We start from the raw sequence: 6,405 nt of genomic DNA on the forward strand, positions 1-6,405 counted from the left end.
ACGTCAAAATGGGTTAATTTGTACTGGCACAGCAGCAGGACATGTGGGGATGTTTTCCGATTCCAGCCCAATTCGGTGATGACAGGAACTTAGTGAGCAGTGACGTGATTGGAGCTGAAGGGAGTAGTCAGGCCAATGTCAGGCTGATGTGGCTGCGATGTGTGGCTGTTTCAGCTGTGCACATGAGCCTACTGTGTTCCCCACTCCACTCCTCCCTGATCCCTGACAAATCCCCTTCCACAAATTTCCATCAATTCCCTTCTTTCTCCTTCGTCTACTCTGGTCTGTGATCAGATCTCTCACTCCACTGAACAGCCCCTAAAAATAATCTGTTGCTTCAGCTGATGTCTCAGCAGCAATTAGCTTCTATTTGTGGCCATGCGTGCAGACATCTCAGATAGATACGGGTGTCACTGTGGTCCTGACTGTCTGGCCGGGGCATTGTTTTGTGTCTGCGGACTGGGAGGTTTATGCCCAGTGGTCTATTGGCTCGGCAGCTTTTGGCTTTGTTATAGAAAGGCTTAATAACGCAGTTCTTGGTGTCTTTTGGCAGCCTTGGTTATTATTAGTTGGTCGTGGTAGTAGTATGACAGCCTTGGTTATTATTAGTTGGTCGTGGTAGTAGTATGACAGCCTTGGTTATTATTAGTTGGACGTGGTAGTAGTATGACAGCCTTGGTTATTATTAGTTGGTTGTGGTAGTAGTATGACAGCCTTGGTTATTATTAGTTGGTCGTGGTAGTAGTATGACAGCCTTGGTTATTATTAGTTGGTTGTGGTAGTAGTATGACAGCCTTGGTTATTATTAGTTGGTCGTGGTAGTAGTACGACAGCCTTGGTTATTATTAGTTGGTCGTGGTAGTAGTATGACAGCCTTGGTTATTATTAGTTGGTCGTGGTAGTAGTATGACAGCCTTGGTTATTATTAGTTGGTAGTAGTACGACAGCCTTGGTTATTATTAGTTGGTAGTAGTATGACAGCCTTGGTTATTATTAGTTGGTCGTGGTAGTAGTACGACAGCCTTGGTTATTATTAGTTGGTCGTGGTAGTAGTATGACAGCCTTGGTTATTATTAGTTGGTTGTGGTAGTAGTACGACAGCCTTGGTTATTATTAGTTGGTCGTGGTAGTAGTATGACAGCCTTGGTTATTATTAGTTGGTCGTGGTAGTAGTACGACAGCCTTGGTTATTATTAGTTGGTCGTGGTAGTAGTACGACAGCCTTGGTTATTATTAGTTGGTCGTGGTAGTAGTACGACAGCCTTGGTTATTATTAGTTGGTCGTGGTAGTAGTACGACAGCCTTGGTTATTATTAGTTGGTCGTGGTAGTAGTACGACAGCCTTGGTTATTATTAGTTGGTAGTAGTACGACAGCCTTGGTTATTATTAGTTGGTCGTGGTAGTAGTACGACAGCCTTGGTTATTATTAGTTGGTCGTGGTAGTAGTATGACAGCCTTGGTTATTATTAGTTGGTTGTGGTAGTAGTATGACAGCCTTGGTTATTATTAGTTGGTCGTGGTAGTAGTACGACAGCCTTGGTTATTATTAGTTGGTCGTGGTAGTAGTATGACAGCCTTGGTTATTATTAGTTGGTCGTGGTAGTAGTATGACAGCCTTGGTTATTATTAGTTGGTAGTAGTACGACAGCCTTGGTTATTATTAGTTGGTAGTAGTATGACAGCCTTGGTTATTATTAGTTGGTCGTGGTAGTAGTACGACAGCCTTGGTTATTATTAGTTGGTCGTGGTAGTAGTATGACAGCCTTGGTTATTATTAGTTGGTTGTGGTAGTAGTACGACAGCCTTGGTTATTATTAGTTGGTCGTGGTAGTAGTATGACAGCCTTGGTTATTATTAGTTGGTCGTGGTAGTAGTACGACAGCCTTGGTTATTATTAGTTGGTCGTGGTAGTAGTACGACAGCCTTGGTTATTATTAGTTGGTTGTGGTAGTAGTATGACAGCCTTGGTTATTATTAGTTGGTCGTGGTAGTAGTACGACAGCCTTGGTTATTATTAGTTGGTCGTGGTAGTAGTATGACAGCCTTGGTTATTATTAGTTGGTCGTGGTAGTAGTATGACAGCCTTGGTTATTATTAGTTGGTAGTAGTACGACAGCCTTGGTTATTATTAGTTGGTAGTAGTATGACAGCCTTGGTTATTATTAGTTGGTCGTGGTAGTAGTACGACAGCCTTGGTTATTATTAGTTGGTCGTGGTAGTAGTATGACAGCCTTGGTTATTATTAGTTGGTTGTGGTAGTAGTACGACAGCCTTGGTTATTATTAGTTGGTCGTGGTAGTAGTATGACAGCCTTGGTTATTATTAGTTGGTCGTGGTAGTAGTACGACAGCCTTGGTTATTATTAGTTGGTCGTGGTAGTAGTATGACAGCCTTGGTTATTATTAGTTGGTCGTGGTAGTAGTATGACAGCCTTGGTTATTATTAGTTGGTCGTGGTAGTAGTACGACAGCCTTGGTTATTATTAGTTGGTAGTAGTACGACAGCCTTGGTTATTATTAGTTGGTAGTAGTACGACAGCCTTGGTTATTATTAGTTGGTCGTGGTAGTAGTACGATAGCCTTGGTTATTATTAGTTGGTCGTGGTAGTAGTACGACAGCCTTGGTTATTATTAGTTGGTCGTGGTAGTAGTACGACAGCCTTGGTTATTATTAGTTGGTCGTGGTAGTAGTACGACAGCCTTGGTTATTATTAGTTGGTCGTGGTAGTAGTACGACAGCCTTGGTTATTATTAGTTGGTCGTGGTAGTAGTATGACAGCCTTGGTCATTATTAGTTGGTAGTAGTACGACAGCCTTGGTTATTATTAGTTGGTCGTGGTAGTAGTATGACAGCCTTGGTTATTATTAGTTGGTCGTGGTAGTAGTATGACAGCCTTGGTTATTATTAGTTGGTCGTGGTAGTAGTACGACAGCCTTGGTTATTATTAGTTGGTCTTGGTAGTAGTACGACAGCCTTGGTTATTATTAGTTGGTCGTGGTAGTAGTACGACAGCCTTGGTTATTATTAGTTGGTCGTGGTAGTAGTACGACAGCCTTGGTTATTATTAGTTGGTCGTGGTAGTAGTATGACAGCCTTAGTTATTATTAGTTGGTCGTGGTAGTAGTATGACAGCCTTGGTTATTATTAGTTGGTCGTGGTAGTAGTATGACAGCCTTGGTTATTATTAGTTGGTCGTGGTAGTAGTATGACAACCTTGGTTATTATTAGTTGGTCGTGGTAGTAGTATGACAGCCTTGGTTATTATTAGTTGGTCGTGGTAGTAGTATGACAGCCTTGGTTATTATTAGTTGGTCGTGGTAGTAGTATGACAGCCTTGGTTATTATTAGTTGGTCGTGGTAGTAGTATGACAGCCTTGGTTATTATTAGTTGGTCGTGGTAGTAGTATGACAGCCTTGGTTATTATTAGTTGGTCGTGGTAGTAGTACGACAGCCTTGGTTATTATTAGTTGGTCGTGGTAGTAGTACGACAGCCTTGGTTATTATTAGTTGGTCGTGGTAGTAGTACGACAGCCTTGGTTATTATTAGTTGGTCGTGGTAGTAGTACGACAGCCTTGGTTATTATTAGTTGGTCGTGGTAGTAGTATGACAGCCTTGGTTATTATTAGTTGGTAGTAGTACGACAGCCTTGGTTATTATTAGTTGGTCGTGGTAGTAGTACGACAGCCTTGGTTATTATTAGTTGGTCGTGGTAGTAGTATGACAGCCTTGGTTATTATTAGTTGGTAGTAGTACGACAGCCTTGGTTATTATTAGTTGGTAGTAGTACGACAGCCTTGGTTATTATTAGTTGGTAGTAGTATGACAGCCTTGGTTATTATTAGTTGGTAGTAGTACGACAGCCTTGGTTATTATTAGTTGGTAGTAGTATGACAGCCTTGGTTATTATTAGTTGGTCGTGGTAGTAGTACGACAGCCTTGGTTATTATTAGTTGGTCGTGGTAGTAGTATGACAGCCTTGGTTATTATTAGTTGGTTGTGGTAGTACACAGCCTTGGTTATTATTAGTTGGTCGTGGTAGTAGTATGACAGCCTTGGTTATTATTAGTTGGTCGTGGTAGTAGTACGACAGCCTTGGTTATTATTAGTGGTGGTCGTGGTAGTAGTACGACAGCCTTGGTTATTATTAGTTGGTCGTGGTAGTAGTACGACAGCCTTGGTTATTATTAGTTGGTCGTGGTAGTAGTATGACAGCCTTGGTTATTATTAGTTGGTAGTAGTACGACAGCCTTGGTTATTATTAGTTGGTCGTGGTAGTAGTATGACAGCCTTGGTTATTATTAGTTGGTCGTGGTAGTAGTATGACAGCCTTGGTTATTATTAGTAGGTAGTAGTACGACAGCCTTGGTTATTATTAGTTGGTCGTGGTAGTAGTACGACAGCCTTGGTTATTATTAGTTGGTCGTGGTAGTAGTACGACAGCCTTGGTTATTATTAGTTGGTCGTGGTAGTAGTACGACAACCTTGGTTATTATTAGTTGGTCGTGGTAGTAGTACGACAGCCTTGGTTATTATTAGTTGGTCGTGGTAGTAGTTCGACAGCCTTGGTTATTATTAGTTGGTCGTGGTAGTAGTACGACAGCCTTGGTTATTATTAGTTTGGTCGTGGTAGTAGTACGACAGCCTTGGTTATTATTAGTTGGTCGTGGTAGTAGTATGACAGCCTTGGTTATTATTAGTTGGTCGTGGTAGTAGTATGGCAGCCTTGGTTATTATTAGTTGGTCGTGGTAGTAGTATGACAGCCTAGGTTATTATTAGTTGGTCGTGGTAGTAGTATGACAGCCTTGGTTATTATTAGTTGGTCGTGGTAGTAGTATGACAGCCTTGGTTATTATTAGTTGGTCGTGGTAGTAGTATGACAGCCTTGGTTATTATTAGTTGGTAGTAGTACGACAGCCTTGGTTATTATTAGTTGGTAGTAGTACGACAGCCTTGGTTATTATTAGTTGGTCGTGGTAGTAGTACGACAGCCTTGGTTATTATTAGTTGGTCGTGGTAGTAGTACGACAGCCTTGGTTATTATTAGTTGGTCGTGGTAGTAGTATGACAGCCTTGGTTATTATTAGTTGGTCGTGGTAGTAGTACGACAGCCTTGGTTATTATTAGTTGGTCGTGGTAGTAGTACGACAGCCTTGGTTATTATTAGTTGGTCGTGGTAGTAGTACGACAGCCTTGGTTATTATTAGTTGGTCGTGGTAGTAGTATGACAGCCTTGGTTATTATTAGTTGGTAGTAGTACGACAGCCTTGGTTATTATTAGTTGGTCGTGGTAGTAGTATGACAGCCTTGGTTATTATTAGTTGGTCGTGGTAGTAGTATGACAGCCTTGGTTATTATTAGTTGGTAGTAGTACGACAGCCTTGGTTATTATTAGTTGGTCGTGGTAGTAGTATGACAGCCTTGGTTATTATTAGTTGGTCGTGGTAGTAGTACGACAGCCTTGGTTATTATTAGTTGGTCTTGGTAGTAGTACGACAGCCTTGGTTATTATTAGTTGGTCGTGGTAGTAGTACGACAGCCTTGGTTATTATTAGTTGGTCGTGGTAGTAGTACGACAGCCTTGGTTATTATTAGTTGGTCGTGGTAGTAGTATGACAGCCTTAGTTATTATTAGTTGGTCGTGGTAGTAGTATGACAGCCTTGGTTATTATTAGTTGGTCGTGGTAGTAGTATGACAGCCTTGGTTATTATTAGTTGGTCGTGGTAGTAGTATGACAACCTTGGTTATTATTAGTTGGTCGTGGTAGTAGTATGACAGCCTTGGTTATTATTAGTTGGTCGTGGTAGTAGTATGACAGCCTTGGTTATTATTAGTTGGTCGTGGTAGTAGTATGACAGCCTTGGTTATTATTAGTTGGTCGTGGTAGTAGTATGACAGCCTTGGTTATTATTAGTTGGTCGTGGTAGTAGTATGACAGCCTTGGTTATTATTAGTTGGTCGTGGTAGTAGTACGACAGCCTTGGTTATTATTAGTTGGTCGTGGTAGTAGTACGACAGCCTTGTGCCACATAAGTGAGTGCAGATGGCTGTTGAATAATTTTTCTGTAATCACATTCTGAGGTGGTTGGATGGACTAATGGGCTGAATAATATTCTGTAATGCTATTCAGTGGTTTGTTATTGTTGTAATTGTGCTCTTCAGTATGAGGATTCTTAGTTCAAATCATATTTTATTTGCCACATGCGCCGAATACAACAGGTGAAATGCCTACTTACAATCCCTTAACCAACAATGCAGTTTAAGAAAAATACCTAAAGAAAGATAAGAAATTAAAGTAACAAATAATTAAAGAGCAGCAGTAAAATAACAATAACGAGGCTTTATACAGTATAGGGGGTACCGGTACAGAGTCTGTGTAGCCATTTGATTAGCTGTTCAGTAG

The sequence above is a fragment of the Oncorhynchus clarkii genome, chromosome 6 (genome assembly GCF_045791955.1).
Source record: "Oncorhynchus clarkii lewisi isolate Uvic-CL-2024 chromosome 6, UVic_Ocla_1.0, whole genome shotgun sequence".
Lineage (NCBI taxonomy): Eukaryota > Metazoa > Chordata > Actinopteri > Salmoniformes > Salmonidae > Oncorhynchus > Oncorhynchus clarkii.